This window comes from Anomalospiza imberbis, chromosome 8 (genome assembly GCF_031753505.1).
Source record: "Anomalospiza imberbis isolate Cuckoo-Finch-1a 21T00152 chromosome 8, ASM3175350v1, whole genome shotgun sequence".
NCBI classification, from domain to species: Eukaryota; Metazoa; Chordata; class Aves; order Passeriformes; family Viduidae; genus Anomalospiza; species Anomalospiza imberbis.
Window position 1 is genome coordinate 29548006 of NC_089688.1, and position 21508 is coordinate 29569513.

Consider the following 21508-nt stretch of genomic DNA (forward strand, 5'->3'; position numbering starts at 1 on the left):
AAAACCTCTTGGAACCCTCATCAGCTAAATCGTTGCAATAGACTTAGACACTGGAAGAAGCTTTGAGCTGCCTGGTTCTCACTGAAATGACAGAGCAGGGCCTCCAAATGCTCTGATACCAAACCAAGGTACTCAAGTGCTGGCCCCAGGAGCCGGAGCAGCTCAGCCCCCACAAGCAGAGAGCAGCTGGCAGCAGCAGGTAAATCACTGTCAAATGCTCCAGCAGATGTTGCAGCCCTCATGTCTGCAAATAAGTAAATAATTGTGAGGGAACACCTGGTTCTCATCCTACCTAACATACCTGCCACCGGGCTCAGGACACTGAGGCACCTGTGGAAAGCAGAGCAAAGTTTTCTTTAAAATCACTGCAGAAAGCATGACAGTATCTGGGGTCAGGGGAGCCTGTGTGCAGAGAGAGCTGCAGGTAGTTATTTATTTTATGAACTGAAGTGCTTTTGCACAGGACAGAAAGGAACAGAAGCAGGCAGCCTTTCAAAGCAAGAAGGCAAAAGCCTATTTCCAGATATAAATTTCAGATTAAATATAATGATACATTTCAATCACCTGGATGTAGTTGTGTAAGGGATAAACAACTCCCCTAATGTGCAAAATTGCCCATTTCAAAGTCTTTGCTCATTTAAGTCTAAATTTCCAAACACTGCGGTCTGTGGTTGTGATTGGCATATAAAGGGGATGCACCTCATGCTGCTGAGGCTGCATTTTACATTTCTTCACATCAGTTGCTAGATGATCCAGTGAAATCAGATCTGTATTGTCCAAACACAGGAGAAAAGTCAGACCCACAGGCACACAGAGGCTCATCACTTTCCATCCTGTCATAGTGGAGCATGTCTGTGCTTTTTGCACAGTAATAGAATGTCTCTGCTTTTTGCACTGTAATAGCCTTCCTTTCAAAAAAAACCTATCTGTGCTTCTTGCACAACCTCAGACACACCACTGCTGGTCAGAGAGCTTGGATCCTTGCTGGCTGAAAGAATCTGTGAGCCTGGCCAGGGAACTGATGGTCTTCAAGTTGAGAATTGTAATTATCTGAACTCTCATCTATTCCAAGAATCTGCACGCTCTTGTAAGAGAAATGTGGCAGAAATTGCTACAGTTTTGTAATTGAGAGAAAAAGGGAAATATTTCTGGTGTCACATTATAAACACAAACAGACTTGCAACTGCTGCCAGCACACGTCTGTAAGAGGTTATTTTTGCCATGTCAGGATTCAGAGGAAATATATCTTATACATAACGTATTTCTGTAATACATGTAACTTTTGTAACTGTTGCCTCTCATTGTAAAGCCCTAAGATCATCCTGCAAACATCTTCATTATTATTTTGAGGTCTTTTTCTTCTCCTACAGATGAAAATATGAGAAAATTTGGGCAAACATCTGACTTTTGCTCCCACTATAAATGTAGTATCTTCACTGAGGACCATATTGTCATACCATGTTTCAAAACTTTTGATAGGCTCTCGCTGCCCAGACAGTGAAGTTTGTTTTACAGCTACCTGTGCACTTTGATAGCCAAGCTGTGCCTAGCCTGGAACAGCTCCACTGACTTCTGTGAGCTGACAACAATTTGCAAATGGCAAAAACACAAATTAAAGGCCTTTTTGAAGGGTTCACGCATGATTGCACCAAGGAGTTAGGCACCTAGCTACCTTTTAAAATCTGATCACTAAAACAACTCTTAATATCTTCTTATTAGAAAACCTAACTTCAGATAAGACACTAAATCACAGTTATTCCCATACTGGTAAAATTGTACATCATCCTTTCTCCGACTGACAGCTATTGTCTGAAAATTATGAACAACACAGTCGCAGGGATCTTAGGGATCATCTTGGATTCTGGACAAATGAGGGAGTGGCGATGACAAAGTGGCTTAACTTTTCAAAGAAGGCTCTCACCAGTTCAGAGTTGAAGGAAAACTCAACAAGTGAAGGTACACTCTTTCATGTGGACGACACTTACTCTTTTGTATGACCTAGATAAAAATCACACTCAATTCTCACTGTATCTGCTTTCCTAATGCTCATAAACAGAGCTTTTATAGTGCTTTGAATTAGATCTGTGATTTGTGAGCGACATGTATAATAATTAGACTGTGAAGATGTACAGTTAATCCATTTAAAGGTGTGAAGAAGTCCATTTAATGAACATTATAGGCACATTAGACTTGGAAACATCTAACTCTTTTGTTGAATAAAAAGAAGTTCAATGAGATTAACTTCTCTTAGTTGGTTTTAAAGAATACTCAAACATGTCCTGCTCTGATAGTGTACTATTCCTTGGTGCATGGTTTCTGCATACCAATGTCTTCATGTAGAAGAGTAAGAATAAGACTGGGAGACATTCTATTTCAGTTAAATAATTACAAATTAAAGAGGATCACTTCTACTTTCTATACTTACTGTAGTATGATAAGAAGCTGAACTCCTTGAACTTGTAATTATATAACAGAAATGTTAATCTCCTGGTTCAGTATTCAGTTCTACTGCATTAAATGTATTCCTACAATTATCAAGTTTACTACATAGCACATAGACATTTCTATTGGGAAACCTATTATTTGATCATATCAGATTTTGACCATAAATACCATAATGGAATTCTGTTTTCAAATCTCTCACTGCCACAAAATGACTAATGAGGGTTAATACACCTATGTAGCTTGAGAACCTGAAAAAACATCTCTGTAATTTCTGATTTTCAATTTGTAATGCTAACTGAGTTTCCGATTATTTTCCACAGCTTTGTGCAATTAAAAAAAAAAAAAGAAGAAGAAGAGAACATATACAAAATACGCTAAGTAACTTGTAATAAAGAAATTTAATTTTAAATATATGTACTTTAAGCAGCTGTTCTCCTCTTAGGAGAAACTCATTTAGGCTTAAGAGTTACTGGCCGAAGCTATCATCTTTTCACAGCATATTATAATGTGTGCCATTGGCTTTAATAGTTTGGAAGTACAATTTACATCCTCGTCCATTTAAATATATAAAACTACTTCAAGGGGTAGGGTAACCAGTTAGAAAACAGAATCACTCACTGAATTCCACTTACATTTTTTAATGAAGTAAATGGTATATTTCCAGCAAAATTCTGGCTCCCAAAGCTTTAATGAAGCTGTACTCCTGTTAAAAAAATGAAGGTAAGCTCTGTAGAGAGTCACTTCAGAGAGATTTCAGCCAGTGAAATTCCTGCTTCCAGTGGAGATTCCTGGCTTGCTGCATGTATCAGGCTACATTCCTTTGCAGTTTGCAGAGCAAAGCCTGATAAGATCAAGAGACAACATAATCCTGGCTAATGAAGGGTGACTTTTTATGTACTGTATGGATACTCTTAGAAAGACAATCCTTCTGCCTGGGGAGGCTGGGGCAGGGGAAGTACCCTCTTGAGGGCTAACCCTGAACCTAAACTGATACATGGGTTTCACCTACTGAGCATGTTGAGCCTTCCAGTCGTTACCTAAAGAAGTGTTTTCCCTGTCCTAGGAGCTGTGCATTGGCACCTCACAGCCCCCATTGTTATCTGCTACTCAAAACTCCACAGCACCATTTGCAAACCACTGTCAAAAACACATCAAAACCCCCCAACATTTCACTTCCCAAACGTGTACCTCGGAGTTTTATCAGTGAGACACTTAGGCAGAGGCTTCTACTGGCAAAAAGGACAGGAAGAAACAGAAACATGAAAGAAGAGCGGCCCATTCACGATTTGCTAAGGTTCTCAGGAGCTTATTCTGCTTCTGATATCTCATGGATCTTGTGCAGCCCAGGATTTTGCAGACACCTGGGATTGAGGGAACTGGGCTCTCACTGTAAAGGTGAACCTTGAAGTGTCTCTGCAGTACACGGATCCTTTGGCTGAGCAAGGAGCAAGCCCCAGGGCCAGGCTGTGCCTGGCAGCTCAGGGCTGATTCCTGCTAACCTTGGCACCACCCCCGTGCACCCTGTGCACCTCAGATTCCTCAGCAGCCATGCTCTCCCCAGGCACTCCATGCTCACTGGAGCAAACAACTGAGATAAGGGTGAAATCGACTTTGATTGCACTGCATAGAAAATATACTTCCCCTGAAATTTCCCGCCTGCCTCAGTTCCTGGACACACACACAATACCCTGGCTGATGGCTCAATCATGCAAGCCGAGCTGCCCTGGCTGACCCACAGAGCCTCTTGTCCAGCCCCACCTGCCCTCCACAGGCTGGGGTTTGCAGTGGTGGAGCTCCCTCCGTGTGTGCAGAGAGAATAACCACCATTTAACACCACTAATTCTAAGCCACTGTGAGTTTGAAATTATCTTATTTTTTGTCTTTCAATCTTAGCTAGGTAGGACCTCATTTTCCTTTTATTAATAGTGTGTTTTGGTTACTCTCTAAAATAAACCTTCCGCATTTCAGCTGTAACATCCTTCTCATGTGTACTGAGGTCCTGGAGGACAACTTTCTGCCTATCTCCTTAGGCAGAAAGTTATCCTCCAGGACCTCCTTAGGTACTCCTTACACACATCTCTGCATTTCACACACACACTCACATCTGCCTCCTGTCACAGAACCTTTCCCTTTTCTTCAACATTGCTTCTTTACCCAGTTTTTTTTTCCAGGCTTCTGATCATCCACACTCCCGTTCTCCCTTCTCACCTTATTTTGAATTGTGATGTGTCTGAACACATTACTTCAGCCAAGGCTTTCCTTCCCCAGGGCAGACCTGAAGGATTATTTGGTATGTCCTACAGCCTCTATTTTTGATTAGTCAGCCAACAACAGTAGATGGCATTTCCCCAGGGCACTTTTACTTCCCTTCAATGTGTATGCTGAGAAACATCAGGTCTTTTGTGAAAGATACTAATTAATTTTAGTCACTGGTTAAGGTCAGCATCCAGTGCCATGAGTTGTAGATGTCAGACAGTTTTCTCAGAAAATGCACATTTGTGATCTACTCATATTTGTGGCATGCTCTAGCACCCTCCTTTGTTCTGAATACACCTGAAAAACTCATTGGCTTTTATTCCAGCAAAGCTTTTCTCAAATTCCAGTTTGTCTGAGCCACAACACTGAGCCATCTTGGGAATCTTGTCCCTTTCCTGCTGGGTTTTCTTGTTTTGCGAGTAGCACACTTCATTCTTGGAGGCCAAGTGAATCCACAGTTCTGAGCAGACCACAGGACAGGACCATGCTGGGCTAGTTGAGACACTGTTGTGGCCATGAGTAGGAATAACAAGGAAGGTGGAAGTGGCTGATGCAGCATTGCTGTGAAAGGGCAGAAGTTCACACCAACTTTCCAAGGTGAAGCCAGAGCCTGTCCCCTGCCGGAGGCTGCTAGGGAGAGATGGCAGGGAGCAGATCCTGCCCTCCTCCAGGACAAATCCTTCCCTGCTTAGCCAAGAGGGACACATCTTCAGAAACAGAAAATGTCACCACTCCAGTTTAGCAGAGTCGCATCTGGCTGCAGCGCTGTGAAATTGTGTTTCCTCAGTGACAGCACAGCCCCACACACCAAACAAAGAGCAGCAAGCAGGCAGCAGCAGCAAGGCAGCAGATATTTGTTTGTAAAGTACAGTTAGCAAATACGTGGAGGAAGTATTCCAGCCTCATTATCTTGCAATAAAACTCATAGTTCCTCACACACATAGTCTTACTGTAACATAAATATATCTAAATTAGGTTACAAAACTGTTGAGATAATTAAATAGTGCACATAAATGTGAGCTGGCACATTGGGAAATATACTGCACTGCTGTTTAAATATAGCAGATAAAGTCATGGGAATGAGGCAAGAGAATATACTGCTGTAAAATTATAGATATAAATGCAAGTCCTCTGCCGTGGTGCTGCTAGAATATAGGGAGAAAGTTATTAGAAACAAAATGAATTCAGTAGCGCCTTGAACTCACTATCATAGTCTGGGGCAAGTTAATCACTTCATCCTCATCCACTAACACATTTATCCACCTACTAATTCTCCACCTAATTAGAGAGAAATTCAGAGCTCTACTGGTCAGGGAGGCAGGGATTAGGGTTAAGAAAACACTTGTATTTGAAACCCCCTACCTCTGCTGGTTAGTGTGAAAGATCCTATAAGAAACTCCCACCCTAGCTAATCCATGACCCTCAGCAGGGAGGAGTGTTAACAATTTGGTTTAAAACTCACACTCTCAGACAAATGCATCAAAAACGGCTTTTCTTCTTTGATTTATAGGTATTAGTTGTTTTTCCAAGCTCCATTAAGGACTCTTCATCATGTACTGCAAGGGGCATTAAGCACTGAAAGTTGTTCCCAGCTCTGTATTATTCAAAGGCAATTTACACTAATTATTGGAGTCCATGGTGTTACCCATACTCATAGAATGATCCATCTCAGCAGGCTAAGGTACTTTTGAAATGTTAATTTATTACTGAGGTATAAAAATGTCCTTACATTAAAGCTCAATTCTTCCTTAAGTGCCAAAAGTTTTTCTATTACTGATATATTACATACTTACTGTTTATCTTAGATACAAGAATGAAGATATAATTTAATTTACTATATAATAGGGCCTATAAAAGCCACTATTAACACAAATTTTGCTGCATTTAAACTCAGTGACGACACAGATATTATTCTTGTTTTTCTTGTTTAGTGATTTTCTCTACACACAGGCAAACAAAGCAACTTCATGGAGATGAGCTTTTCAGGCAAACAGCTGCACAGCAAAATGAAAAAAAGTGTTTAACTGGAAAAATATTTCACCAATTCCAAAATAATCTTATTCATGTTAAAGCACAGATATTGCTATGATATCACTGCTCTGAGGAAAATGCATTAATGAATTGGCATGAGAGTGCACCTGTGGATCAAATGCCAACAAAAACCTACTAAAAGTACCCTCTGTTCAGTTAAATCCTGGCACAGAAGCTGCTGATTTTAGCAAGAATTGTTTTGCCAGTGCTGAGCCACCGCTTGCAGGTTTTGTTTTTCTTGGTCGCAATGTGTGAAAATAGAGCCACGCCAACAAAAATTTATTTGACCTTGTGTTGACAAAAGCTCTTGAACAATCAGGGGGATTATTTCTTAACTAGCTCAATCAACAACTTTTACTTCACTTGAAAAGCCACTGGATTGCAGTCAGTGGTTGGAAGAATCCCTGCCTTGGAAGTGACAGCGCCTTGGGATGCACAAAGAGTTTGTTGCAAATAAAAAAAAAAGCTCCCTTTGCCTTCCTAAGTCCTCCACAGAGTCCCAAAAATACTCCTCACCCATTAAATGCACACTGTTGTGAATTAAGACCATCTGCTTTATATCTGAAAAATCTAAATAATATCACATAAACAAGGCTTGTCATGATAGACTAAGATCTTTTTTTATCCAAAATTTTTTTAGCAACTTAAAATTTGCTTGTGTAGCTGAAACACAAAACACAGCTTTGGAATAGCAATTTTCTTGTTCCCAATCTCTGTCAAGACTTCATACGACCTTGCCCCAGATTTCATTTACTTCTCCAGCTCTCTGTGTAACCATGGAAAGTACTCCTTCCTTGTGCTTAGCAGCTCCTGAAATGAAGGGAATTATGAAACAAAGTTTTATGCTAGCCTAAATCTTGATTGCCACTAGCACAATTTGTTTACCCAAATAAATCTAAATTCCAGAGCCATGACTTGGCTCTGGAAGCTGGTCCATGCACTGTAGGTGCTCAGGAGTGAGATAGATTTGCAAAGCAGGAGCAATTCCATGTGGGAAGCATTGTGCTCCTTTGCATGCCTAAATTCCACACACAGGGCTAGAATTTGCATGCACAACAGTTTGCATACATTAAGGATTTTTTCTTTTTTGCATAAAAGGCCTGGTAGATGCCAAAGCAATGGCTTGTGTACAAAACCACAGTAATCCTACCTGCAAGTCAGACCTCTAGATAAACAAGCTTTACTTATTTAAAACAGCTCTTAAACTATGAAAATCTGCTTTGAATGAACACATGTTCTCACAAAGCATGTAACTGGTCATAAAAATGATTCCCATCTGAGAGGGGAAGATTCTACAAATTTCTTCTATAAAATTTGTGTTATGAAGTGATGCATATTCTACAGCACAAGCAGAGAAAAAAACTATACTTTTCAGTCATATTTAATCTTCATTTAGTCACAGAGCCTGTATTACCTATGGTATCTCTTTTTTTTTGGGAATAGGTGGGCACAGATAATCCCAGGCTACTGAGGCATGGATCACCACAAATGTTTTGGAAAGAAGACATCCTGATATAAACACCCATTTTACCGAGTAATCCCATTTTTCCATAACACACTGACTTTTTCCCATGTAGATAATCCTTTAGGTTATTCAAATTTCTCTTTTATTCCTCACTGAAAGTTTGCCAGCCCTTGACAATTAGAACCACGAGTTGTCTCCATAAAGAAGTTCCAAATGTGAAAACTGTTTTGTTTCTGCGCTCTAGTCCAAGAAATTTGTAGGAACCCCATGTCCCACAGAAAGCAAATAAATTCTCTTCAACAGAGGAACAGTTTGGGAGATAAATATTGCTCAGGTGTCCTTTTAGACAATGAAGTGAATTCCATGCTGATCCAGACTCACCTTTATCCAGATAAAAGTCTAGCAAAAACAGTTTAGTGAATTTTCAGTTGTCACAGGCATTGGCTCAGCAGCACAAAAGGGCAATTTAAGCAATTTGTGATGAGTTAGACAAATTTAGGACCTACGAAAAACATTCTGCAGATCTCTCTGCAATAAATAATTTCTGCTTTTGGATTAGTGGAAATTCCCTCAGAAAATGACAAAACCAGCACGGGAACAGTGTCTAACCAAATCCTCAGGTTTTATTCTAAAAGTCTAATTTTAAAGATGCCGTATCTTGTTTACTGGGAGTACATCCAGGACATGACACACACCTTGGGCTGGCTAAACATTCAGCAAATTGTGACCTCTGGGACTTAGGGAATTTTAGGTAGCAAACTAGAAATCAATACCCTGTTTCCCCCTATAATTATTGTCCACAGTTTAATCCCCACTTCCCCCCCATCCCTGGCCATGCTTTTTCTTTTTTTTTTTAATATCAGCAATGTCTTAAATTCTTCTTAGAAACACCTTCAAGAAAACAAGATTTGAGCTAAACAGAATGGAAAATTCTCCTTACTTCTCAAGAAAAAGGAGGACCTCCCAGACCTCAAGTTTATGCACCCACTGCAAGCAGTGGCCCACCAGTTTTCAATGGCCTTGGCTTTGTACAAAGATTTCATTGCAGGGCCATATGAAACATTTCAGAAGAGAAGAGACACAGATGGCAATCTAACCTAGATTTTAGCCAGTCAAATGGCTGTCAGATCAGGTACCTAAGGAATATGCTCCATCTTATTAGACAGAACAGATCTTTTATAAATGCAGTCAGTAGGGAAAAAAACCCAACCCTTTTAGCAATCTTACCTGCATTCATTTAATTTCAGCCACAGTAGCACATTTCATTAAAAGAGTACATTTGTCTCAGACTATATCAACAGGTTTGCCAGTAGCATCAAGCCAGATATTGAGTATTTTGTAAATTCTTCAGGATATTGCCATGATGCTACTCAGACCACATAGCATTATATATGCAAGGCTGGTGGCACCAGGCAGCTCTTTTTCCAATTAATACGTGTCAGAGCAAATTGTTTGGAGGAGGGAAATAAACCAAAAATGAAAGAAAAGGAGATTTAGTCACAATTGCCCACTGCAACATGAAAACTCACCTCATCTGCATAATATTAATGATATGAAATATGCAAACAGATGTTTCTCTCATTAAATGCTGTATGCAAATAACACTAGGAGGAGTGCTAATGTTGTTTCAGGGTTGAGAGATCATGGGGGGTAATTAAAGGTTAATCCAGTTTTCAGTTCACAGACTGTAAGACATGAGTGGTTGTAAAGAAAAATTGTCACTTAACCTTCATTATCCAGAGCATATGGATTTTTCCTCTAGAAAAGAAAAAACATATATGTATTTATCTGTACTCTAGTGCCAAGTATGGTGCATATCATTAGAGAAGAAGAGAATTTATTTGTTGAAATTAATATAATTAAGGAGGTGCTGGAATGGATTAATTAGGGAAAGCAGAATTCGGTCAGAAGTTCTCAGATAGCAATCTAAACCCTGCAATCTCACTAACTATATTTCAATTGCTGAGATCTTGACAAATGTTAATAGAAAAGCATCTGAAGTACTTGTGGAACAAGTCCCCTAAAATAATTAAAAGCCCAATGTTTGAGATCCCACACGATTTCCCCATAAGCCCTGTGAGGTGGATGGTTCCTTCAGCAGCAGGCTCACAACTCTCTCTCTCTCTCAGAGCATCCTGCTGGGCAGAATGGAAGCAGTAAACATTTTAGCACTTAGATCTGAGTTCAACACGCCAGATGAGACATTCCCACTCGGTGCTCATAGGAGAAAATAAAGTGATAAGTGCCTGCGCTGCAGTCGAGCCCTGTTCTTCAGCAGCGAGGATTTGTGCCGAGGGAGAGGCAGGGCCAGTGTGAACCACAGCAGCCACAGGTGGGAAGAAGTAGAAGGAAGCAAAGAAATATCTTGATTTGTGCAACCCTCTCTATATAATATCTGGGTGAAAATCGATGTGAGCTTGGGATGGTGAGAGTGAGAAATCAAAGAGGAGGTGAGAGTTGGTTCTGTTCAGTCTTGGGTCCAGGGACCGTAGCATTCTCTGCTCCCAAGACTATATGGCATGTTTGGATATTTTGGTGTTTTCCTTAAAAAGTAGTCTTGCAGTCTCTAAGTCTTGCGAATTATTTCCTTCAAGTATGGGACAAGAGCAAGGGTTTCTGTGTGTCTCTGCAATGTGTCTATCACCATCTGGCTGTCCCCACTGTCTCTGACACTCCTCCCCCAGTAACACCACTAGACCACCATCAGTGCCTCACTGGTTCTTTGGGCTCTAAAACCATTTTCCCTCTCTTCTGACCTCGCAATTTCCTTTTTGTGTACCACACGACATCAAAGAAACACAACCACACCAACCTGGCCTCAACATTTACCTTGGTTTCCTAGGCTGAATAGCTCAGATTTGGCCCAAAAATTTCAAACAGCACTGAGTAGAATAATGCCTCAACTTGAACTAGCATGACTCTTCTAGATCTAGAATTTCACAACAGAATTCAGTTTTAGAGCTCCGCATTAACTGAGGGTACCAAAAAAAACCAACTATTAAATTGTATTATATGAGATAAAAATCTGCAAACTTTTATATCTGTGTCTGCATTCATGTAACATCCTGAGTCATAAACTGTGCTCTGTAGAAATTCCCCTTCTCAATGATTTTTCACAGCTATTTACAGCCCGCTCCCATTTGAAAAAGGTATAATACCCAAGAAGGAAAGGCCTGTGAAAATATCATTTTTCCTGAAGTTGAGCACTGCAGAAAGATTTTACTTAACATTATTTTGCCATAAATGGCTGCAGTGAAACATAAATGTTGTCTTCCTCCCCTTGAGCGTGGAAGGGCTGTACTTTCCCTTGGGTAGTAAACTTGGTAAGGATATTACATTTAGCCAATTTAAGGGCAACACAGGGTTCATCTACAGCACCCCAGAAAAGACTTCCAAACAGCAAAAGGAAACAAGGCAGCGGGGGAAAACCCACCATCCACCCTCACTCAGCGTGAGCCGTGGCTACCTCCAGCTGCACACCCGTGGCCACCACCAGCAGCTGCTGCCCCTTCGCAGCCGCCTGAATGAACAGGCAGGGATGGAGGATTACCCTGTGCTGGGGGACCCTCTGGCACACTGGGTTCTGTCACCCCGGGGTGTGGGTGGCTCAAAGGAGAGGGGCTGGCAGGTGCAGGAGCCCCGCGGGGTCTGTTGCAGGCTGATAGCATTGAATGAGCCCCTGCTCTGAGCCCTTCAGCACAAAGGTGCTCCCACGCCTTGCCCACCACCCTCACCCTGCAGAAACAATTCCAGCTGGAAATGTCCCAGTCCCTTATCTCCAGCCCCCATCAGCACAAGGGGCTGTCAGTCTCATCTCTGGCTTATCGTGCCCAAGGGCTGTCCCAGCTCCCTGACTCTGGGAGATTTAAAGTTGTACCCATGAAGTCTGAGCGAGTGCTGGTAAACCTGATCCTTATTAAAGCAGATTACAAGTATCCCCTTGAAATGTCACTGAGCATTTACAGAGACAGCCGTACAAAAACACCCAGCCATCAAATTTTCCCTGCAAAATGTACGTTCAGGGGAAGTGGACGCAGGTAACTGTGTGAGCAAACAGGGCCTGGAAAACACGGAGGAACAAATTTAGGATATGGTCTAATGCTCACAAAAGCTTGAGGGAAAGTCTAACAAAATTTGCATTTAAATGGCTCCATGCAACCCCTGACAACAGTGTCTTACACACGTGTGTGCACACAGGTCCTGACAAATGGAAACACACTCCGACATCTCTGGTTATCTGCAAGGACCTGTGGCTGAAGGATGCAAGGCCCAGGATTTGGGTCTACAATAAGAGAATAAATAGTTATTAAAATCTATTTATTGTGAGCAGAGTTATGGACATCTAATTGCTGCAGTTTGTTAAAGGACCAAAAAGATCTTCCCTGGCTTCAGCCATATCCAAGGGGATTAATTTGTCAGTCTTCAAAAATAACTAATTGGAGGAATGCCCTCTTTGATTCTTTTCTCTCACATTAATTAGGAGCAATAAGTGCACTAGATACACTCAGTGCTTAAAACATTAGTAGAGATAAATCCGTCACACATCTCAAGAGGGCAACAAAGATCTGGCTGTTTGGAGTGGGAGCCTCCAAAGTGAATCCTGTGAGTGGGACAACCCATCCAGCTTCCATCCCCTCCAGCACGGCCAGTGCTGCCCCATCCCACCAGCGATGGCCACAAGCTGGACATGAATGTCCAGAAGGGCCGTGGTGGGGGCTGCAGGAGGCAGCAAGGCCATGAGTGGGGCCCAGCTGTTCTCTCCACCATTTTTAAGGAACATGATTCTTTCTGCACTGAACCCACAAAGCACCACGTGCTCCCTGTCAAACCTCCCAGCCCACGTCTCGTGCCCAGATCCTTTGTGGTGGCTTTGCTTCTGTCAGCAAATTCCTGTGTCTAGGAAGACAGGGAAAAAGGAAAGAAGAATATTTTGTGCTGAAATATAAAATTAAAGTCAATTTGATCCTTATTCAAGAAAGAAAAACAAACACACCAAAAAAATATGAGGTGACTGAAAATATCTACAAAGAACTGAGAGGATTGAACCAAACTCTATCTTCTCCACAAATGATTTCCAAGATGCTTTGGCATTTCTCTCACTCGAGGACCATCAGTGGGATTGCTCACCTGAACAAAGCCATCCACTGGTTCTGGGGGCCGATGTCCTGCAGTATCCCAGGCAGGACTCTGCCCACAGGGAAGGCTGGAGAAGCACAGGGATGCCAGATTTCCAGCCAGCTGTTGTGGGCTGGGAGTGCTGACACCTCAACCTTTCCTCGTAGCCTTGCAGCGCCCGGCTCGAGAGGCGGCTGCCTTTATGTCCTGCTTGTTTAAGGTAATTACTGCTTGTATTTCCTCCCTGCTGGTTCTGCTGGAGCGGAAAAGGCTTTGGCCTTCACTTCACCATACAAAATAAAGAAAAAAAAAAATCTGGTCTATAAACAGCACTTTTTCTATACTTTCAAAGGCAGGTTGTAGGGTGAGAGTCAGGAGAATGGTCCCTATTTGGAAAGCAGGCTGATAATAATGATGAAGTTGCTGCAGGGAAATCTCTTGTCGAGCCTCCCTGAGCACTCTTTGTTCCCTTGGTAGTAAACAATTATCTTTTAAAGATGCTCTGCTGTCTCCACGACTCACCCAGCTATAAGATATTAAACAACCCCAAAAAGCAGCCCAATTGTGTGCAAAGAGTGGATTTCCTTTCAGAAAGGGTGGGAATTTGCAACTCTTTAAAGACACTTAGTGTTAATTAAAACCTATACAGCCCAAAGAGAAATATAGCACCATTTTTCAAGGAGGGATGAAGTCAGTCTGATTAGCAAGTGTTTTGTTACCATGCTAAAATATGCTTTTTAGCATAAAATTCAGTGCTTACTACTGATGGAAAACAATTGTTTGTGTTCCATGGCAATGAAAGTTCAAGTGACTTTAAAATACCCCACAATATGCTAAAAAAATGCACTTTGGTGTTTTACAAGGGAATCTTAAAAATAAGACTTATTTTAAAAGTACACTTTGGAGGAAAACATACAAGCAATAAGGAATATAGAAATTCTTAATTTAAAATCTACCTCACAGTCAGCACTGTGTTGATTTGAAATGCTTTGCCTTTCTAACTGTTCCCCTCCTCCTAATAAGCACTGCATCCAATTTGTATGTTGTTCTGATGAAATGGTTCAAGCGAGAGAAAATGAGTAGTTTGAAAAATAAAGGAAAGTTCTACAGAAGAAATGAAGTGCTATCATTGAAATCTTTATTTATGTGAAAAGAAAGGGCTAAAACATTACCTCAGAATTCAAGATTACAACATCAGTAGGATATAAAGTAAATCCATTCTCGTAGTGAAACATCAGAAACCATAATCCTTTTTCAAAGACCTTTTGTTATTTTAATGTCTGACAAATTATGCTTTTTTAAAAGAAGAAAAACACTTAGATTTAAGAGGTTTCTTTTACTTCAGTAAAAGTAGTTTCACTATTTAGTTTTAATTAGTTTAATTTAATTAATTTAATTATAGTTTTAATTTTCTGTAACCAATAGCATTTACTATGCTGGCTAAGTATTAACACAAGAGTAAGGTTATTTTAGCCACAGTAGGACCAAATACAAAGTTGCCACCAAAGATTTTTGAATCAAGTTGTTATGGCAACTTAGTGTTCTAAAAAGTATTAAGTTTGAGAAAAAGGTTTTGGTTTTTTAATTTGGTTGCTTTTCCTTCGGGTTTTGAACTTGTTAAGTGTTATAAAACTGTTACATCATTATCATTCTAATGATGGGAGCTCTCAGAAAATATTTAAATCTTGTTTGTGTCGCAGGACGTTCCAGGATGATGTCCAAGCACCCCCAGCCCTGCCTTTGGGGGGTAACCCTTGACCTCAGTATGAGCACAGGAGTCATTCCACAGCGATCCCAGCCTCAAGAATCAAGGATAAGGGAAAAAAAAAAAACAAAAACAAAAACAAAAAAAACCCACATTATTTGCCTCCAATGGAGAGGCAAAGGAGAGACAGGATGGAAGAAGGTGCCCTTCCCTTGTGCATCCAGCACCTCTCTTTCATGTGTTCATGTTTAAGAGCATAAACGATAAGTTCCTCATGGTATTCTGGACTCTTGACATCACGTGAAGAACTGGAAGTGTGAAATAAGCACCTGAGGGCTCTGCAAGCAAAGAACAGGTTTTGACTGGTGCAGACATGGTGGGCAATTGCTGTAAGAATCCTATTTCAGGTCCTGTGCCACAGGTAGGGAAGAGACAGAATTATGGGCTTAAAACCCCATAATGACCAAGAGCTCAGGATCACAGGTTTTCTCTCACCGCCATTCCTCTTGGAATGTCCCCAGTGCTGCAAGTCCCAGCTCAGACCCTCAGTTCCCAAACCCTCAGCCTACCCAGATGTGCAGCACAAGCACATACCCAAGTGCCCTGTGAGCTCTGGCCCCATCCTGACCCCAGCACTTGTCCCACCCTGCCAGTTTGGCCAGGGGAGCACTGGGGTTCTCCCAGATGAGTAGGAACAGTCATGGCAATGTGTAGAGTGGCCTGGGCTGATTAGCCTGGGCAGCCTCATGGGTGTATGGCCAAAAGCTTCTCCTGGCTTCCTCTCAGACTGGGTTTGGGAGCTTTCCTGTATGTGGTAAAAGAAGGGGAAATAAGAGAGCAAATTAATTCTGTTCCTCATGAAATGAATGCTTTTCTTCACACTGACCAATTTTCTGAGTTTATAAAATGAAGCTGGAAACTATGGGGAGGTTGTGTTGTTTTAATTAGAATTTTGATTTATTGTTTTACCTCACTAGGCCTCTCAACTCTTTCCTCTCCTTGTTTTCCTACTCATATCTTTTTAAAGAGAAAGATGGGTAGAAATAAACTGGAGAAATTGAAAAGAAAATCAACATTTACAAAAATAAAAGCCTGACATTCATGTGACCATAACAGATTTAGAGGACATCAAAATGAATTTATTATTTATTTCTTAAATCTGAAATTATTTTGACATTTAAAACCATATTTTCCTTTTTTTTTTTTTTTTTTTTTTTTTTGCAGGAGGACATCAATCCAATCAATACCTACATGGCAAAAAAGCCCAGGAGCTTTCCCTGCCAAATTCTGCCAAATCTCGCATGAACTTGGGCAAATTATTTAATTTACCAGTTTCTCAGTGCACTGATTGTGCAGTGAGAACAATACCAATTCCTTTTTCCCATCCCTTTGTCTTGTTTATTGAGATAGTCACTCCTCCAGGGAGTACACAATCTCTAATTATGAGCAACCAGCACAATAGTACCCTGATCTCTAGGACCTAGTGCAATACAAAGGACTAATAATCATCACAAGTCTTCTGTTCTGATGCATGGTCTGCAAGACTTATGAATACTAACATATGCTGGAAAGTTCTGTTTAATTTTATGTCTTTGAAAGAAAATAAAAGCCTATTTTTCCCATTGGTGCCATTTATACAGGCTTCTACTTTCCAGGAAGCTTCTGCCTCTCCATGTCTTCCTTCTCCCTTTCAAAACAGAAATAAAAGTCTCACTAAATAAAATAAAGATTATGAATGGCCAGTCTTTTCCTTCCTACCAGTTATTGTCACCCAGGAACATGCAGCAAAGGATGTCTACGTTATCATTCAGTTTCACAGGGATCTGCCAGCTGCTGGCCATATGCTGAATCCTAAAAGGAATTATCCATGTTCTGTCCTGTCTGTACACGTCTGATTCCCTGTTTATGTATTTTTACTTGATTATGGCATATTATAAATCCAGCTAACTTAACTTTTATGGTTAGAATCCAAATCCTCCAGTTGTTGAGGGTGGTTTTTTTATTCAAATGTAATTCCACCACCACTGTGGAAAGTTTATGCTGTCAGATTTAATACTAATGCACCAAACAAATCAAAAAGTCTGTGGGATTTCATTTCCAATGGCAGCCCTTCTTTAGAGTTTGCTTTTTAATGATGTGATAGCGTTTCATAGCAGACAGAATTTCCCATCAGCTTCTGTGGCCCTGTCCAGAACCTCTGTCCCCAGAGTGATTCTTACAGTTTCCACTGTGAATGTCCCTGCCATCCCAGCCACTGCAAGGCCAGGAATATATTCCTTCATCCCCCTCACCATCCTTGATGAGATGGGACTGTGGGGCAGGGAAGGATGAAGTGAATTTCTCAGTCAGAGGAAATATTTGACCTGGGAATTGAGCTCCAGTTGCTCAGCCCTGGAGCAGGAGCCAGAGCACAGGCTATTGTTTGCTGTTGAGGCCTGTGGACATCTCCAGATATTTGAGGTGAGATTTTGTGAGTGATGTCTCACACTCATCTTAAAACGATACAACACTGTACAACACCGAGGCAGGCTTTTATACGCCCAGGCCATGGTAAATCTTTACTACAAAAGCATTCTAAAAGGCTTTTTGCTTAGGAGACTGATTTGTCAGAATGCAGGAACATATCCCTTGGGGATGCAGATTGTTTCCTCAGGACTCAAACATTCCCACGTGGTAAAGCGAAGTAGGAGGATCCAGTGAAAGGAGCTCTCTCTTCTCATTTAATTTACTACCTAATACTGAGCAGCCCAAGATTTATAAGACACTACAGAACTGTCTACATGTTTCCCCTTGTGGCAGATAGCAGATAACTGTTAATAGACTCGCTCAGAAAGTTTATTTAAAGGAAGAACTTAACTGTATTATTTTTCATGGAGGTGTGAACATTGCTTAAGGAGCTTAAGTCTCCATGTATAAGTATTATCAGATAGGTTCATGAGGATGCTAACGTGCATTAATATGAAACTCCAAAACCAGCTTTCACTGGTGTACATAGATAGGGCCATTTTGTAAATAATGCCCTTTATGATATTGCAGAGTTCTGGGATTGCTGAATGCATTATTATTTCCAAATATAATAATATTAACCCATACTGCACACCTTCTCTATCCTCTTTCTGCAGCTCCTGTTAAATCAACAACAAAGCCACTCGTGCAGAATCTAGTCTCCTCTACAGCTGCACCTGGCATCTGCCTGGATAAGATTATGTCTGCCCTTCTACACAGGACCATGCAGATGTTGTAGGAAAGCCAAGGTGCTGGAGGGGCTCCAGATCACTTCTCATTTTCACCTGTCAGATGTACCCACATATTTTCCAATCCCGCCCTGCTCCTAATTTAAATCCTTCACCACAACAGTCAGTAGCTCGCCGAGTGGGGCTGGGCTCTGGTTTCCAAACACTGTGACAGAGATGCCTGACCCCTTTCCATGCAATTGAGCACCTCTAGAACCTTTGGCCTTCAGTGAGAGGGGAAGGCACACACACCACACTGCTCAGCACTTTCCAGGATTTAACCTGCTCTGCACATGCTGTGTGGTGATGAAAACGTGATTAAGGGAGAGTATATTACATTATGTCCAGCTTTAGAGAAATATTTTAATGGAATAAAGAAAGAGCCATACATTTTCTTTTTTTTTTTTTTTTTGGTTTAGATGTAAGGTTCACCTTGTGGTATTTACAACCTAAAGCTCTCCAATATTGGGTTAGCTAATAGGATCCAGACAATGAAGCTGACTACAGGGAAAAGCAAGAGACTGTTTTAGTTTCACCAGCCAAGGAGAAGAAAAGACCCAGCTTGATAAATGGTGAGAAGTATATTAGATGTAAAAAAAATATTTCATTTTTAATAATCCTAGGTGTTACTGACAACCCAGGTAAAAAGCAAAGTTCATTTCTTGAAAATATATTTAATCTGACAGTATCCCTTTAATTAAGTAGCAATTTAGATTTTCTTCTCCTCCACATACAAAGCTTTAATGAAACATGAAAGCCACAAAAGAAATTTGTGTGTGTTTCATGGCGAGGCATGAGAAATGATTTTCTGTTTAAATTCACAGACAGTAGCTCTACAAATAACATTTAATATTTGTCGGAAGTATTATCTGCCTTTTTCCCTCACAGCATTACATTACTAAGGTAATAAGTACATGAGAATACACGATTTCCTGGCTACTGTATTGAATATGCACCTTTAAACAAAGTTAGACTTGGGAATTTACCCATATCTTAAAATGCTAATCTAACACTAATTAAAAGGCCAGTGACTAGGCTTTGATGGATTCCAGTTCCTGGGATATGACAAATGAATTCCGATGGCATGCACGACTGCAGCAGAATGACAATGGCAGAGCTGCAGCCACCGGGGAAGGCAGGACAGCGCATTCCTGCACTGGCACAGGGGCAGGGAGGAGGACTGCTGGAGCTTGCCACGGTTTCTGTGGGTGCTGCCGTCCTCTCAAGGTGTGGCCAGCCACAGCCTTTGTTTCTCATCTCACAGCTGCTTCCAGGCTATGCTGAAGCAAAAATTTGGCTGCTTCTGCACCCCACCCAGCCTCCCTCTAATGTATGCACCTCCCTGCTGTTCCCTGTGCAGTGCTGGGCTCTTCAGGGAGGACAACAGCCTCCCTGGGGAGGAAAAGCCAAATGGTAGCATTGCCTTTCTCCACAAAAATAGCTCCTTTCATTGACTTCTTCAACCATAAACCCCACTGTTAAAGAAGCATAAGGAGATCAGATAAATATTTCTAAATGAGATTCTATGTCCAATATCTCCTGCAAATAACTGTCTTGTTGATATTCCTGTCTTAGAATTAGAAGAAAATGAAAACCCTGGTTGTAATACAGTTTGGAAGTATGGCCTGTGAGCTCCCAAGTGCATGCCTCTTTTGAGCTGAGTGCAGCCCTCTGCAGAGGTACTTATTGCATGATGATATCCAAAAATTGCCTTTACATGCCTTCTTCCCACACAAGCAAAGCCAAAATTTAATTAATTCATGCTAATTAAAAAGTTTGGTTAAAAAAAATAAAAGGTCATATTTTTTGAAGCAGTCTTCTTAGATGTCATTTCAGAAGGATTTGAAAGTTGGGATTTCCATGAACCTTTACTTGCATCCCTGTGTAAGGCAGACTCAATCCTTTCTTCTTGCACAGATTTTTGTCTAAATCGTGGCAGAACTCACCATGTGTCCCCCTTGCAGAAGACCTGAAGAGCTGAACTGTGGGGAAAGCAGTTTGAGATTATACAAATAAGCCTGAAAACAGGCACTTTGCTCAGACCAGGAAGGAGGTCCTTCCTCACCTGGGCTCTCCCTATAATGCAGTTGAATTTTGAGCTTCCCATCCATACTGGAGTCTGGAGGACACCCTTCCAACAGCTAAGGAAATGTCCCAGCCACTGAGGCACCAGGTACCCCAGGGTTGACTGATCCTCCCCAAAAGTGTCGAGCTGGTTTGTGTAAATAATTAAACTTCCAGTGGATCTGGAATGCCTGTAGTCGGGGGTTAATGCAGGAGTTCAGTCACAGCCTCCCTGTGAGGCAGTGTCAGAGCTGGGCTTTGCACACACCCTCTGGCAAAACCAGAGACTGCAGCTGAGCCTTTGAAAGATCAGCAGCATTTTACCAGTGGGCTCTGGGATGGCTCTGTGTGTCTCAAAACCTGGCTCAGAGCACTTTCTCCAGGGTCTCACAGTGAAATGGTGCCAGTGCTGGATACTGAACTGTGCTCTTCTGAGGAATGTCTATCCAGATTTTTTCAAACAAGGCTTAGAGACACTCAGAAGGTTTAATGGAGTGGACACAGCAGCACACAAATAGAGCTGCACAGATTTGGGAGTGGAGCTGGCTGCTTGCTTGCCAGCTTGGACAGGATGATCTTGATCTGGCCTGCAAAAGACTGTGGAAAAATATCCAGAGTCCCAGTCCACGCCTTAAAAACAAGATCACACTGTCATTTCAAAGGGGTAGGGAAGATAGTTTTTTTTCCCAGATTGTTCTTTTTTTTTTTTTCTTTGTGAGACAGGATCTTATTATGAGCACAACTGAATTTCTAGATGAGGTAAATTCTCCCTGTTACAAGTTCTGCTTGATCTCACTATCACAAACTGTATACACACCTTTAACATGTTCCTTGACTGCCACTTCTATGTTCCCCTGCTCTTCAATCAGAGATAAATAAATGAAAGGCAGCATGATGCCTCTTATCTAAAAAGATTCAGGTAGAGCAAGTATCATAGCACAATCAGGGCGCTTGAAAATTGTATTTTCCTGGAAAGGACTTTTACTTGCTTTCTTGGATCATACACAGAGGAAGTCCAAGGTCTAGAGGGAGAAAAAAAAACTCTTAGTAACCAAATGTTTGAACATTCATACAGGATTAATTACTTGTTTTATTTTTTTCTTTAATTTTAAATGGCTGTACTGCTAGCAGAAGTGAGAAGTAAAGACTCTGATCTATGCCAAGCACTTAGTGCATGCAAATACTCTGCAAGTT